This window comes from Pimephales promelas, chromosome 3 (assembly GCF_988280905.1).
Source record: "Pimephales promelas chromosome 3, fPimPro1.hap1.1, whole genome shotgun sequence".
In the NCBI taxonomy this organism is placed as follows: Eukaryota; Metazoa; Chordata; class Actinopteri; order Cypriniformes; family Leuciscidae; genus Pimephales; species Pimephales promelas.
In genome coordinates, this window is record NC_142771.1 from 18,136,820 (window position 1) to 18,153,996 (window position 17,177).

The following is a 17,177-nucleotide window of genomic DNA, read 5'->3' on the forward strand; positions in this document are numbered from 1 at the left end:
AGAGCCGCTTTGCCCAGATTTGCTTCCCCCGGTCTGCGTTTTCACCAGACATAACGTTCTTTTCCCACACAAAAACAGAATTTCAAACCAAATATGGAAAATTTCACGAAATTCCCCATTAACACTAAATTCTGCGTTAATTGGCCAATTCAGCAACTCCGTCCGCGATTCAGTGATCGCTGAAATCATAGGGCCCTACAAATGCTGCCAAATAAATTCACACAGATTCAATTTCAGGACCATATGCAACCAAAATGGTCACAATGTCGAGCCTTGATATCAATATAAATGGTATGCCTCATGTGTCATTTATAAAAAAATAGCCTATATTGATATATTACACAAACTTGATAACAGTAAATGTGTGATTTGCATTTTAACAGACGTACTATCCAATTACGACTAATTACGACTCCAGGTGAGGACCAGTGCTTAACAGCAGACAGTATCAATATAAGTCAAACCTTAAGAGTAAAAAACAAAGAGCCAGACACAAGGACAGAGACTGTTTTATGTAGGCCAACTAAATGGATATGAGCATATTTCTACATGAAGTAGGCCTAACTGAGAAACTACAGCCTTCAGACAGAGACAGCAGACAATATTTAGGCCTATTCTGAGTGACTTTGAATGCAGGTTGAAGTTGATAGAACCAAAAACTAATTCTGTAACAAACCAATTCATTCTGCACTGTCAAAACCCTTTAGGTATAAACCATTATTATTAAATCTAACGTGCTGATGTGCCATGCCTTAACGGATTTGGTGAATATTTTGAGAGTAGAGACAATTAATTCACAAATAGACTTAGGTTCTTAAGACATAAAAATGGAGTAGGGTGACACACTACAGCAACATGGCTCAATGCTGAAATGTCCCCCTTGTCTTGTAAGATGACATTACAATAAACTACATGGGGAAAAAGGCAGCTAAACTGCCTCCATTCAAAATGAAAACAACTACTTTGAATTTGAATAGATCATCCCAAAATGACATGCAGATTTTAACACAACACTAGTTGGCATTATCCATGCAGTAACAAGTAACTGAGCTTTCAAAAACAAAGCATCATGAAAGATTAAATTAATTATTCAGACTTGTAGTGAAATGGAGCAGTTGGTTATTTGATGATAAACGCTGACAGAATGTTAACTTTTGAACAAACTATTCCTTGCAGTTTGTTTAATGCAGGGCTTGACAATAAGGACTGTCCGATGGCCCGAGGCTAGTGTGAACAACGCTCAGGACACTTGCCCGATCCGGCCAGTGTTGTAGGGGTGTGCAATATATCGTCTATGATATTGTGTTTGTTGATTTAACGATCTGACATTAAATTACAAGTGAATTATTTAAATTATTGAAGCGGTACTAACTGCAGTGGAAAAGCAAACTGAGCTAAACTGTACTGAGCCGTACCACGCAGTGGAAAAGTGCCATAACGTGCTGGTCATTAAATGGCTTTCCTGAGGTAAATGTAACATTCTGTGACATAATTGTCTTATGGGCTATATGCACGCATAAGTTCCGCATTTGACGTAAGGATGCTCGTCCATTTCCGGTTGTGTAGATTAAAGCGGAGGAAAACCGGAGAAAACTGGATTATGGCAGAGTCTTCAATATTTACTGTCCTCCCGTCTTTGAAACGAAACGTACATACGTTTAGATGTAATTTTATATATAGTTATGTTTATTTAATATAATTTTTAAAAGAAGCATAAACACAACGTGGGGTGTCTGTTTTATCTGTTTTTGTGACTAACGTTTCATTAGTATAACCATGGAGTATAAAATTCAATATAAATTCTCGGTATTGCATTGGACTCTATGATCGGCGGAAGTTATCGAGCATCCTTAATCCTTCACCGGAAATAACGCCGTGCATAGAGCCCATTGACCTCTTTACGTGGTTGAAAAACACTAATTGCTCAATATTATGGATATTAAGTTCAGTCGCTCGCTCTACTTTGCTTATTAAAAATGTGACATTGCCTCAGAAGTCTGTCCAATGTCAGTTTCGTGGGGAACGTTAGTGCGCAAATGCTGTCTGCCAAGTCATCGCCTGATAGGGCAGCAAGGCAACAAGTCACTGCCAGGTTCAGATGCAGACAACAAGACAGAAAAATGCTTCGTTCCTGATCAGCCGTTTGAATGAATTGGTTGAATCTCAAATGACTCCCTCATTAACTGTTAGGGGTGGTTAATGTCTGATTTCCCAATTTGATTACGATTATTGAAGTCCCGATTCGATTACAGTCGATTTTCAATTATTAGCAATTCTTGATTAGCGATTATTGATTTTCCATTTCACAACAGTAAACGAAAATACACTAGACAAACATGATTATATTAGCAGCAACATCTTGGTATTAATTGCACCTTTTATTTGGTTGATATCCAATGAAATTGTAATGATGTTTAGTGAGGACATGCAATGCTTGTTGTCTACTACTTGGGCAACCGATTATCTTTATTTTTTGTTTTTTTTAAAAAAAAAAAGCAATTTTGTTCCCCTATAATGCTTTGCACCTGATTCTATTAATTGACGGCATTAAAATGCATTTTGTGATTTCCTTCAATTGAAAATCTTTGAAACAAGTTTGGGGGACTTGAAGAGCACCCAATTCAGAGAATCACCCAGAAATTCAAAACAACAGCATTTATCTGAAATAGAAAGCTTTTGTAACATTAAACAATACCGTTCACTGTTCCAAGTTTGGAGACGGTAATCAATACTTTTATTCATCAAGGATAAATTAAATTGATCAAAAGTTACAGTGAAGACATTTATAATGTTACAAATCCATTATCTGAATATTTTGTGTGTGTGACTATAAATACTTTGCTTTAAAAGTACAAAGTAATGACCCATAAAGAATTAGCCTACAATATATTTTATTAACATTGCAAAGAACCAACAGGAGAATAAATGTGTGCCTGAACTAGAAGAATACTTGTAGTAAATTAATAAAACAATGACCGGTACAGCCGAGTGTTTTTCCTCCTCTGGCTGGAAATGTGTAATATGGCTTCTCAAAGGTTCTATGATTTCCCCGATAATGAAATCGCGGACGGAATCGCAGAATTGGCCAATTAACGTGGAATCTAGTGTTAACGCGGAATTTCGTGGAATTTTCCATATTTGGTTTGAAATTCTGTTTTTGGGTGGGAGATGAACGTATGTCTGGTGAAAATGCAGACCAGGGGAAGCAAATCTGGGCGACACAAACCCCTCAACCCGTTATTTCAGCTCCAATGATGAAATCAAAACAATGAAAGCATGGCGAAGCGGCTCTCCACAGCTCTCCAGGATTCTGCTTTCGTTGGCTAAAAGTTAAGAAACTCGACGCTATAAGCCGTCAGTGCCGAGCCGAGCAGTTGTCGCACGTGACTTATGCAGTGTTTCCCACACCCACACATAGACAAATTCGCCGCCACATACTGCGTTTCCGTTTAACAGTATTTAAAACACGCAGAGTATTCCTTCAGTTGTATTTCTCCGCTCTCCCGCCGTCTCTCTCACTCACGCACACAAACACACGACGTGCACAACGCGTCTGTCTATGAGGCGCCGGACTGGACAAAAGCGAAGTGGACTGTGAGACAGAGTGTGACTTTATTTAAACTTATATAAACTAATATAATTTGTATAACTGGACAGTTTAAAGCTCATAACCATATTTTGTTGTTACTTGAAGAGTGCAGTGTTATGTTGCATTATGCAGTATTTGTCCTGAAAAGGCTACGGAGTAAATGTCTGTATTACCTCAATAAATTTAAGGTCATTTCTAATTTATTTGTATTTTTTAATCATTAACTTTAAAAGCATTATTTTTGCAACTAAAATAACAGTCAAGGGTAAAAAAAAAAAAAAAAAAAAAAACTAATTTATAAACGGAATTTGGGAAAAAATAAAACGGATTTCTTAGGGCCTAGATTCTCATGTGTGTCAAGTTTCCTTCGTTAGTTTTATTCTATAAAGCTTACAAATAGCGTGGCTCTTGACCAGCTCCTTTCCCCCTTCAACTTCAGAAGCCAAAACATTTCCACACGTGAGCTTTTAACCTAACAAGGAGGGTGTTCGGATTTAGCGCTCAGCCATCGCGTCTCTAGTCGATTACAATTTCTGTACCTGAAAATTTCCTTTGTAAACCTACAGAAAAACCTGAAAAGCACTGTTTATTTCATTTATAGGTTTGTTCTGTTACATTTATTTGTGCTATTCCTCTTAATTTGATTATCTGTTCCTATTTTAATAGTTTAAACTAGTAGAATCTGATACGATAATCTGTAGAACCATCAAGATAATCGGACATAGCTAGGATTGTCGGAAGGGGGGAAAATCGGCCCAAAATCACGCCGATTATCTTTTTGTGTGTACCCAGCATAATATTTCCACTTCACTTCGGCTTTCTGTACAACATATTTCTTCACATAGCCTAGCTTCTACATAATAGTGGGAAAACTACATAATACAAATTTAATGTTTACCTCTAGTGTGTGGAAAGAGATGGATAAAAGACAGATTTAGGTTGGGAACTAAACAATTGAAGAGGCAATTTCTAGCATTCCACTTCAACAATGAGTCTTCTCAAATAATACTGTTATTTTTCACAGCACAGATACAGTGTACACTTATGGCACTTTTCCATTAACAGTACCGGCTCGACTCGGCTCACCTCGCTTTTCGCTCTGTTTTTCATTGCAGACAGTACCCCCACAAATAGTACCCGGTCATCATAGCGACACCTTTCGTTCCTCGTTGCCCCATCAAGCTCTCGCTGGATCCTCTCTTCGGCAACCAAAGAAAGAAAAGTCTGCACCTCCTCGTTTGACCGCAGCGTATTCTTTTAAGTTGCCATAATAATAGTACTAAGTTTAGCAACTATCTCTGGCCAAACTATTTAAAAATGGCAGAGTTATTCTGGATACTCCACCAGTGAACAGTGATGATTCTCTCTGACCAATCATCAGTCTGCATAGTTTTTACGTCACATTTTAGTATCGCCTCAGCTTGCTTAGAATCTCGCCAAGGGGATACAAAAAAAGGACCTGAAAGCATGTACAGGTAGATCTTTTACACAGCGGAAAACCCATCAAAGGCAAGCTAAGTCGAGTCAGTACCATGTAGTGGAAAAGCGCTATTAAAGCGTATGGGAAAAGGTAAAGCAAACAAAAGCAAACCCCTTTAGCATGTCATACAGCAGTCATGTTCCATGCCAAAACATTATGAACATATTAGTGCTTTTCAATCAGTGTGATGAGCAATTAGGAGAGCTTCCCTATGTTTTCAATCATCACTTCACAACACATGTTCAACACTACAAAACCCAAAATAACTTCCAATAGTGTGGAACTAAACACTTAAATCTGGTATTGAATGCCATGTTCCTCCACTGACATATTAATCAATGTGGTGGTGATACTGCGGTTCATGTGATCTTCACCCATTCAAGATAACCAAGGATACTACAATAAATAAATAAATAAATAAATAAAAAAAGACTACATAGTTGGTGCATCCAAACCTCCCTGCCTGGGGTGGAATCTTATCACAGAGCTTTTAACCACTATGTCCATTAAGGAAATACTAGTGCTAGGGCTGGGTATTGGCAAGGGCATCCAGATACGATACGCATCACGATACATGGGTCACGATACGATACATCACGATAATATATATATATATATATATATATATATATATATATATATATATATAGAACCTCCTACGACCTGGTGTCCACATACATGGACATCCCATTTTTGCTTGTGTGGAGCATAAATAATACTTAGTTCTGTGTAACTGGAACATGTTTTTCACAAATGCGTAAAATTACACTGCCATCTGGTGGTGTCAGGAGTGAGGAAAAAAATGTATTAAACAATGAAATAAAATAAAACAATAATAATGTCAAGATGGCGGAGAACACAGGTGACATGTCACACAGCCACACCATATCAAATACTGCAGTATATTGACATAGAATGTCCTGTTTCACTGTCATGAGTGAGTATTAGGGATGGGCATTCGATTAAATTTTCTTAGTCGATCGTCAGAAGAATTAACTATCAACTAATCATTAATATTTTTATTTTAAATGTATTATTTATTTAAGTTTTTATAAATTTTATAAAAAATACAGCGCGTTTTTCCTCGATTACATCTTTATTACAAGATGATTTAACTTAGCAGTTAAACTGGGCGTTTGGTTAGGCTAAATTTGAAGATATGCGTGGCGGTGCTCTAACGCAACTGAACCTGCAGCTGCGAGTTGGCCCTCATGAGACCCTCATTTGTTCCAAAATAATAAATAAATAACTTAACCAAAAACATAATAACATTTATATCTGACAGGTTTTGTCAAAATGTAACGTTAACTCAACTATCCAAGGCACAGAGTCGAGAAAGGGTGAGAGAGATTAGCCTACCTAACAATCAAATTGGGCTAGGCTACTTAAAGCCTCATAAAAAATAACTCACATACAACTTCTGCTCGTCTACAGATTTTTGTTGAGAAAGATAAGTATGTTGATGACATGACCTGGGGTCAGACGAGACCGCAACCTGCATGGCTAACATAACCAGCCCGGGGAACACGTTCACTTTCCACTCACACTACGCAACAGCATTTGTTTAATGATAATCGATAACAAATTAACGTGATCGACGAAATTCTTAATGATCAATAATCGATCGTCGATTAATCACGCCCATCCCTAGTGAGTATCGTACAAATTTTCCACACTAGCATTAATACAGGATTTGACATATATTGTGATAAATAACGATATCGACTGATATAAAAAAAAATTATCGTTATTTTTTTTGGTCATATCGGCAAGCCCTAATTGTAATGCATTTTAACCCTCAGAGACCTAAGGGTATTTTTACAATTAATTTTCCGTCTGATGTTATTTACTAAAAAAGCTTGTAAAACATCAACCCTTTTGTGCTCAGACAACTGACACACCTCTTTTTTTCAGGACAAATTGAACTTTCAGCATATTTGTGTTGGATTGATGTCACCTGAATGTAAAATAAGTTATGGGACCATAAAGACAAATGAAAAAACAAATCGGAAATTGAATCACTCAAATATTTATTGAAATCACACACAAACATATAAAAGCTAATCGTATTTCCTCTGGAAAACAGTTTGTTCATGTCTTTGGAGTCCTGGAGCACAGCAATAAACATAACTTGTACAGAACCAAAACTATTGACATTTTCATACATACAATCACAGACATAGTGTTGCTTCTGATTGGACATTGCGTTCAAGAAATCATTTAAGACAGACTCCCCTCAATGAAATCACACACGCATCCATTTTATTTATTATTTATGGTATTTATTCAAGTGCATTCTTGTTAACAGAAACCGAGAGTCCTTTGCATTTTTTGTTTTTGGTTGTTTTGTTCATTTATTGTGGGTATTTAAAATGTTTTCTTTAAATAGTCTTTAAAAATAAAACTTTAATAATCTTTGAAAGGGTGTACCTGCATTTTTATGCCATTATCATTATTTTAGATGTAAAGGGTCAGAAAGACAATATTATTGTTTATTGCAATAACTTCTTGGACAATTTATTATTCAGCAAAATTTGTTATTGTGGCAGGCCTAGCGCTGCAACTCATGTGGCTTCAAGGGCATCATTCTGCGCTCGGGATGCACATAAGCGCTGTTTGCCGCACTGTATTGGAGCCTTTCATATCATAACGCAGTGACACAATAAAAGATTATTAATAGCCTTTCTTGTTCTGTCCTATCTATCTTATGTTGCTGCCTCATTAAACAGATGTGCTGTACATTTAAAACATGTCTCAATTTTATAATAGCCTAGACTAAATCTAAAATAATTTATCTCTTTGATTTTTGTTATCTTGTTTTTCATGAATCTATTTTACAACAATACAAAGAGCAACGTGTATTATCCACTAATCTAGTTTATAATAGCATTTTTTCATAGATTATGATCATATTTTTCATATATTGTTTTTCTTTTTAATGAAGTTGTCTGTATTAAGCAGATTCTGTTCAACACAAAAGAGCTTATGAGTTCAACACACAGTTCTACTTGATTTTTAAAAAAAAAAAACGCTGGTATCGGAAGACACTCAGAATTTTTGTAATCGAATCGATTCTGAAAAAGATGGTATCGGTGCATCCCTAACTTATACTAATGATGGACATTTAGTCGCCTAGCATGAAAACTGTCACATAAGGGACTGATTTACTTGCATTGTAGATGGCTGATGAGCCAAAGAATACACAAAATAGAACCTTACATGCATATAGAATGTTGTTCCATACTTCAGCCCCTTTCAATAAAACAACACAAATGTAGGAATAAATTGTTTTATCCACACAGCAAATTTCAGGAGTTGAAAAATCATGAGTTAGGCAAAAATGTGTGAAAGAGTTAATTTTTTGGAGTTATTTTTTTAACTCTGACTACGGTTTGTGTTGTTGGATACTCCCCGGCTGTGTTGTATTTTGGAGTTCATTCATTGGTGTTCAGGAGCGTGTTTTAACACTACACCTGGAGTTATTTTTGAGAAGTGCGCCACGACACGACCCTGCCGCTGCACAAAGGAATAATGGACTTACGCTTCGTCGTGAGGTAGGTAAAAGTGTAACTTATATAAAACTATTTAAAAAAATATATTTTCTGACAAAAACGTCATCGCGTAGCTGTTACGTTACAGGCTAGTTTGTTTACTAATTAACGTCAACGACCATGACAAACTTGCTGTTGAACGCATGTTTAAATTACTTGTTTCAAATTTTGAAATGGCTATTTGCGTGGGTTTTTTGTCGATGTAAACGAGTTAACATTAGCTAACCGTCTTTCCATTCACCGTGTTTCTGAAAATGAGTGTTTTGCCGTGAAATTGATGCATCAATGCATTACAGGCAATTGAATTGTAACAGCTATGTAACGTTAGGCTATATTAGTGGTGACCCACGATGTGCGTGATTTTCAGCTTATATATTTTTGCATTTTTAATGAATGGTGCTAGATTATATTATGCCTCATGCTGTTGTTTTTGTGATCTTCAGACGACTGTCCTGCAGCAAGCCGCTGAAGGTTACTCCTCCTCAAGTCTGAACCAAATGGATTTGCTCAAATAAAGGCAGTAAATCAAGAGTATGGTGTCCAGTGTAGTAATTTCAACACAAAACATTATATTGTGTTAAATAAATGTTAACTCTAAGAAGTGTTAAACTAAACTGGTAACACTGGTAATGAGTTCATATAATTAATTTTAGAGTTACATTTACTCTCTGTAGGATTAGTATTTTAACTCCATTTTAACTCTGAAAAAAGTGTTAAAAATTCAACTCCAAGAGCAGAGTTATTTTAACTCTGCGCTAGAGTCTAATGGATGGTCTCACATGTACACTCAGATTGAGTTGATTTTAACTAACAGGGAGTTTATTCCAAAAACCAGAATTTGCTGTGCACCTTTTTTCCTTTTTAATCTGTGTGGCTCTAATCTGAGTCCTCAAACAACAACATATTAACAAGGGAAGTTTTCAAATGATCTGCTTTGTGGTGTTAGTGGTTTTAGAGTCAAAGACCCAGAACCAGATATGATGATGACACGTTCAAGACCTTTCTTAACAAAACCAAACATCTTTCCATATTTCATTTCTGGAAACCAGGCTAAATGAGCAAGCACTGTTACTGCACTCAGATATCAAATACAGACATTAGGCCTAAAAAAAAAAAAGTTTGGTTCCGGTTGGTTGTCAGTTGAGGTCATGGGTCGGTAGGGATTTTTTTTTTTTTTTTTTTTTTTCAGTGGCAGCAAGGGATGGGTAAATTATTCAGGGCTCGACATTAAAGGGATAGTCAAACCTAAAAATATCAAAATTGAAACTACTGTGGAAACAAAGACACCTACATCTTGAGTTAAGCTAAAACATATCAAAAATTAATTTCAAAGTGAACTATCCCCTTAAGCCTTTTCACGTGCTTGTCCTCCGGACAAGTAAGTAAATCTGTCAATCACTTGTCCGAGTAAAAAAGTTGCTTGTCCGGATTTTTAAAATTTATTTATTTTTTATTCTGAAGCAATATTCTCATCAGTGTTCAATCAGCTTTGATATTTTAAAAGGCAAATTGTAATATCTGCACCTTTAAGGGCATCCCCTCCACCAATATTATTAAATGCCCTATAGTGTCTTATTATTCTAAATAATTGAATTTATTGATCAAATTTAGGAATTTAAAATGAAAGATGAAGCATACTGTTACCCTAGGTAGGGCTGATGAAATTAAATCATTTACACTGAAAAATTACAATTTCATAAAATAATGTTATGAAATTGATTTAAATGTGCAAATAAGAAATATTGGAAAGAATTATACTAGGTTACTTATAAACATAACACTAAACTGCCAATAGGTGGCGGCAGGCGGCCGTATAAATGAGTGAGTTATTGATTCATTAATTCAAACGATTCGTTCAAACGGTTGATTCATTCAAGAATGAGACGGATGTTGATGTTTATGAATGGGTCATTGAATCCTGGACTCAACCGATTCGTTCAAAATGCTGAATCATTCAGTAAAAACAGGATGAGTTCCTGTGAGATGCGTCGTGGTTCTGCTGTGACTTTTCTTTGGAACTATTTTCGCTGCTGAAATGGAACAAAAACACCCAATATTGCTTATAAACAGTAAGTGACTTAATCTTAACTGTTTATTGAACTGTTGTAGGAAATCAATGTCACTTTTTCAATCGTGATGGTATTCAGGAAAAATAATTGAGGCTGCTTAGTGCTTAACATATGTTAAAATATAAAAACTCCACATTTAGATTTTTTATAGGCAGAATATGTTGTTAACTGTGTGTGTGTGCTCCGCTCATGTGTGTAGATTTCTCTGCGCGAGCGTCAACAGCGCAACCTTACCATCAGTAATACAGTAGCTGCTGCCTGCTACATTTATTATCCACAATCGATCGCAACTTGCAATAAATGTAATAAAATAAGAATCATTCTCTCGGTTTAGTGATTCCCTAGTTTTTTTTTTTTGTTTGTTATTGATGTTCTAATCAGGCTACTTGTCCGTTGGGGCGAGTAAAATTCTCTTTTTACTTTCCATTTGTCCCGGAAAAGCGGACAAGTTAGACGGGCTCTGGAGATACGAACCGCGGCAGGTTAGAGTGTTTTGGATTGCATAAAATAATGAAAGAAACGAACAAATACATGGCGAAAGAAGTGCTAGACAGCAGAAGATGGGATTGGGATCATGATTGGATCATGATAGGATGATTTTTTAATAAAACTAGGCGGATGGAGGTATTAGTATGTGGTGTGTGCATGCCTATGAATGCATGTATTTGTATGTGTGCGAATATGAATAAAAATATCCTAAATTACAAAAAAGACTTGTATAATATGTAGCTATTATAGTTCAGTTTGACGAACGATATCTGCCTCGTTTGTTAATAGATGACAAGATGCATCTTAGGACAAGATGCATCTTACATCGCGTGCTATAAAAAGACGGAGCTGTACAAAAACGTAAATTAATAGTTCGCCTCAGAGTTTTTTATTTGTGTATTTATTTAATTTTTATTATTTCTTCCCCAAGCTCATAAAATAATTTTGGGTCGCACATAAATTGACAGGGTCGGTCGGAAACCGGAAACAAACAATTTTTTTTTTTACGCCTTAGAGAATACATGAAAAGATCATTTCAGTAATCACACTGGTGATAAAACTTGTATAACAAAGAAAAATCTCCAGAGAAGTCATTCAACTCATTGATATTTAGAAGGAAAATTATTGATTAATACTTTGATTATAATCACAACTCATTACACATTGAAGCAGCAATGGATTCCAATCCACCCCCTTCAGTGGCCTATATGACAACCTCCTTCTCTCACTCCCTGAAATGTGTGAAGGTCAAAAACATGAAGGCTAATTCAATGACTCCTAAGTGGTGGAGAGAAAGTAGTAGTTCCCTGAGTCCTCTAAAACAACCACAAAATTTTAAGTTTGGACACTTATTTACAGACCAAAGACTTCTATTCTTAGACAGGTTGAGCATGTCATCGCTAGGCATAAAAAAAAAAAAAATAGTTTGGTTCCGCTTTCCGGCCGACCCCGTCCAATTATGTGCGACCCAAATTTATTTTATGAGCTTGGGGAAGAAATTAAATTAAATAAATACACAAATAAAAAAAAACTGAGGCGAACTATCACACATCGTTCGTCAAACTGAACTATAATACATATACAAGTCTTTGTTTTGTTTTTTTGTCATTTAGGACACTTTTATTCATATACGCACGCATACAAATGCATGCATTAGGCACACACACACACCGCATGATACGTTAAAGTGGAACCTCCATCCTCCTCCCAAGTTTCATTAAAAATCATCCCAAATCCCAATCCCCTCTTCTGCGGTCTACCACTTCTTTCGCCATGTATTTGTTCTTTTCTTACCTGCCGCGCTTCGTATCTCCAGAGCCCGGTCCGCTTGTCCGGGACAAATGGATTTATGATGGACAAGTAAAAGAGAATTTTACTTGCCCGAACGGACAAGTAGCCTTATTAGAACATCAATAACAAACAAAAAAATAATAACGAGGGAATCACTAAACCGAGAGAATGATTCTGATTTTATTAAATGTATTGTAAGTTGCGATCGATTGTGGATAATAAATGTATTAGCCTACTGACGGTGAGGTTGCGCTGCTGACACTCGAAATCTACATGGGAGCGCAGCACACACACTCAGTTAACAACATAAAACAACATATTGCCTATAAAACATCTAAAAGTGGAGTTTCTATATTTTAACATGTGTTAAGCAGCCTCAATTATTTTTCCTGAATACCATCACGATTGAAAATGTGACATTGATTTCCTACAACAGTTCAATAAACAATAACATTTTAGTCACATACATTTTAGATGCAATATTGGCTGTTTTTGTTCTGTTTCAGCAGCGAAAATAGCTCCAAACAAAAATCACAGCAGAACCACGGCGAATCTCACAGGAACACTCATCCTGTTTTCATTACTGAATGATTCAAATCGGTTGAGTCAAAGATTCAATGACCCATTCATTAACATATGTCTCATTCTTGAATGAATCAACCGTTAAAACGAATCGTTTGAATTAATGAATCAATGACTCACTCATTAATATGACCGCCACCCATTGGCTGTTTAGTGTTATGTTTATAAGTAGCCTAGTATCTTTCCAATGTTTCTTACTGCCACTGAGGAAAAAAATAAATAAATAAAATTCCTACCGACCCATGACCTCAACTGACAAACCAGAACCAAACTTTTTATTTTTTTATGCCCTAGCTAACTCTTATTTTCTCAGGGCATATTGAACAATGCAGTTGAGCAATTACAATTCACCTTTGGTCAATCTACATTCTAGGGCATGGCTTAGCCAATCACAGCACAGCCAAGAACGAGCACCCACAGAGGTCCGACACATTATCACAGCGCTCCATTGACTTTCAACACAGGCATCTCATATTTTTGGTCTCGGCAGGCTATTACTGCCGTAGTTTTATCAAAAATATGGTTAAATGTTGTGCCTGGGGCATTTGTAACACAGATACGCGTTTCCTAGAGAGGTTGGAGGGGAGTCCGTTTTTCCTGGTTGTTGATACGCTAGAACACGCTGCTAATAATACAACGTTATACTCGTGTGGTCCGTTGTAATAATGATTATAGAAGTGAATAGAGACCTACCCAGCTTTGCATGAACAGTGTTGCTCCCTGATATTGTTAGTCCCAGCCTCCGTCTCGATTAGTAGTAGGATATGCGGTGGTTCATTTTTTGACTGTGACCGGTAATGTTATGCTTTTGCCTCACTCTTTGCGTTTCACCTGTATGTCTTGAATATAGTCTTCGAACGCATATTGCAGCCCCTTTTGCCTGCTTCTATCGGACACTTTATTTGCTGCATTATAAAAGTTTGATAACATTTCAGCAGGAAGAGCTGTCACAGCATTAGCCATGTTGATACCAAACCAGAGCCCAAATGAAGTTTGACGGACGTAGCAACAGTAACTAAGGAGGCGAGGCTTGGCCAAAGGTGAATTACCTAAAGCCACAACACACAGATCTCAGAACAGTCATGTTTTTGTCTAACCTATGCCACACATAGTGCTGACTTATGAGAAAACACAAGATTCTTACAAAAGAAAAATCCTGTAATGATTTGTACTTTTTTAGACAACTACTCTTAGCAGGGCATCTAAAGATTATATCAATCTAGTGTATAGCCATAAATACTTTTTAAAAAAATCCATCACAAAATGATTAAAATGTAGGAATTGATCGATCACATTCTACTGAATAAAATACAACCTCTACTCATAATCAAAACATCAATTAAAACAAAACAGATCATGGTTCTCACACTGTCTGGCCTGAGGAGGAAGTGTGTGAATGAGAGTTTATCTTTTGCGTGTGTAAATGTAGGTGTGTGTGTGTGTGTGTGTGAGAGAGAGAGAAAGCCTTTATGAAAAGGCCTTTATTTGTGGAAAGTTGACGCATCATGTCCTTGAACTATTTTAAAATAGACATGAGAATCTTAGGTTAAAATTGAAATGAATTTATAATAAGAAAATGCATATGTTGCCTTAATTTTTGCAGTAGTTGTCCTGTGTTGTGATATCCAAGTCGTAAAAGCTCAAATATTCCATATAACATGAGTTAATATAAATTCATTAAAGCTACAAATTTAATAATTATAAAATAAGCAAAATGCTAAATAGCTTTAGATGGATTACAGCATGTCACACCACTTGGACATGTCAATTCCCCTAAAGTTTTTCATGACAAATACCCTTGTGGGAGGTAAATGAACTTAAAACTCTAGGTTTGGCCTAACCTTAGCTATCAATTTTCAACAACTGTCACAGCTCGTTTAATAAACAGTGGTGGTTTATCGTTCTCTTCAGAAGATCAATCTACAAAAAAGGAGGAAATTTTGACTTCAGAAGCAGAAGGTCAACTTGGCATTCTCATGGAGTCTGGAAAGCTTTGATTTCTTCCATATGGTTCAAGTATTCCCAGTAGGGGGAATTTACTTACAGAAGCCCTTTAAGACGGAAATAAAAAAAAATAAAAAAAAAATATTTAATTTAAAAAGACTTAAGGTGAAAAGCTTTGCACACAAAAAGTGCTGTTGTTTGTAAAGCTTGCCCTTGCCCTTGTAACAGAGAATTCATGTTAAGTTGGACTAAAACTACAAAGGTTTTCTCTGGATACAGGCCACCGTGTCAGGTTCTTTTTCCCAAACACATTAAACAGGTGGTCCCGTCTCACAATCTGACTGACTCCTCTCTCTGCTCCCAGACAAATGAACCGATGGATGTCTTCAGTACCGGCCTTGAACTTTCCAGAGAGAAGAACAACCTTGATGTTTCCAGACACTGTAAGTAGCTCGCACTTTCTTTCACTTTTAATTTTTAACCTCCCAAAGTCCTGCCAATCTAATGCCCTGCCAAGGAGAACGTAGTTCAAATTACACTTAACAGATACATACAAGTTAGAAGCTAAGCCTTTTATGTTTAAAATAAAGCCAGCCAGGCCTTGGGGTCTTTGAGTCAGGTACTTTTTGTGACACAGACTTGTACTTCAAACTAACATTGAATGCAAGTTGCACAGACTTGCAAGGGTATCAATACTCAAAATGGATCATAAAAGGATTACAGGAAGATTGATTTAAATGCCATAAAGCAATAATTCAATTCTCTTTAAATTCACTTGGACAGCCTTCAACAGTGTGGGAGACAAAAAATAATTTCATGCAGCTCAACAGCTGAGAAATGTGGCACCCACACAAAAGGTATATCAAATATGTCTAGAGAGAAATAGACCATTTTTTTAAAAAATTGTTATGAATACTGTAAAAAAAAAAACCCACTAGAGAGTCTAAATGACTTTAAGGTCAAACAATTTAGGCTACCTAAAGAATATTAAGTACTTATTTATGCACTAAAAACACGAAGCAAAGGGGAAAAAAAGTGTTGAGATTTACAAATGACTGCACCGCCTTGAAAAAAATTAAAGCACTTAGTCAATGGTATTGATGTGTTACGTAAAAGCTCTTCCTGTAAGGAGGGGACGTAGGACAATGATAAATCTGGATGGAACGAAAAGTACACAACAGCTCATAATCATATGTCGACCCCTGGAGACTCTTAAAATATCCCACAGACAGACTTTAACAATTCAATACATTTGCTGTGCGGTCAAAGTAATAAGGGGGGGCTTTTCCAATACGGAAAACAAAAATACCTCAAAACCAGGAAATAAGAGAGCAAACAGCACAAGAGAGAGACATGGCATTTACCATCAAGGATCAATACAGTATCCATCTATCAGACATGGGGGGAGGTTTGGGTCTAGGAAAGTCTTTGTTTCAACCATGTTTTAACCCCATCTAGGTTTCAGAACGACAAGCAGGCCCTCATTTAATAAATTACAGGCAATGTCTTGAGGGACAGACAATATATAATGTATCTGAATGTCTTAAAAAAGGGCTAAACATGTTAAGGTACAAAAGGCATTGCAACAAAAACGTCATTAATGAGGGACAATACATCACGAATGTCTCTTCAAACCATAAAAATCACGTACACATGCGGAACCTGTTATATTTGAGACCTGATATCAATGGTGTGCTGCGAAAAATATGCAACGTAACACATTATATAATGGAAAAGTACCGCGCGTTAAACTAACCACAGGTTGAGCAGGTTAACAGTTAATGTTCTGTTAAGTTACACCTAAAGCCATCTGCTGTCCACAAACAGGCAAAATGCTGAGCTAAATATAAATAAACTCCTGAATTATACAGAAAATAGGGGCTAGGGCGAGCTGAAGGCCATAAAGAATCGCTGGTGCGTTTCAAAAGCTGGCGTGTTGCCTACCAAAACAGCCTTTTTGGACATTATTTCGCTTACGTTTCGAGACGCAGCCGAAGACAGCGCGGCGCGAGGAGATAGAATATTCTACAAAAAATGATCTCGCGACGTCAGTCCGGTTCAGCGGGGCGAGGGCAAACCAAAGGAGGAAGAGTGAAAAAACAACCAAATATTATGTAATACGGCTAGTTATGGAAAACTCCCCGTGTCCAGTCTCAATGCAAAAGTTGTAACTGTTTCCCGTA

General features: G+C 36.6%; 1 protein-coding gene across 3 annotated transcripts in view; it reads right to left on the bottom strand.

Moving 5' to 3' along the window:
* Positions 1–17,177, bottom strand: part of kansl1b (KAT8 regulatory NSL complex subunit 1b) — a 59,288-nt gene that overhangs the window by 39,972 nt on the left and 2,139 nt on the right. The gene's annotated exons all lie outside the window — the stretch shown is intronic.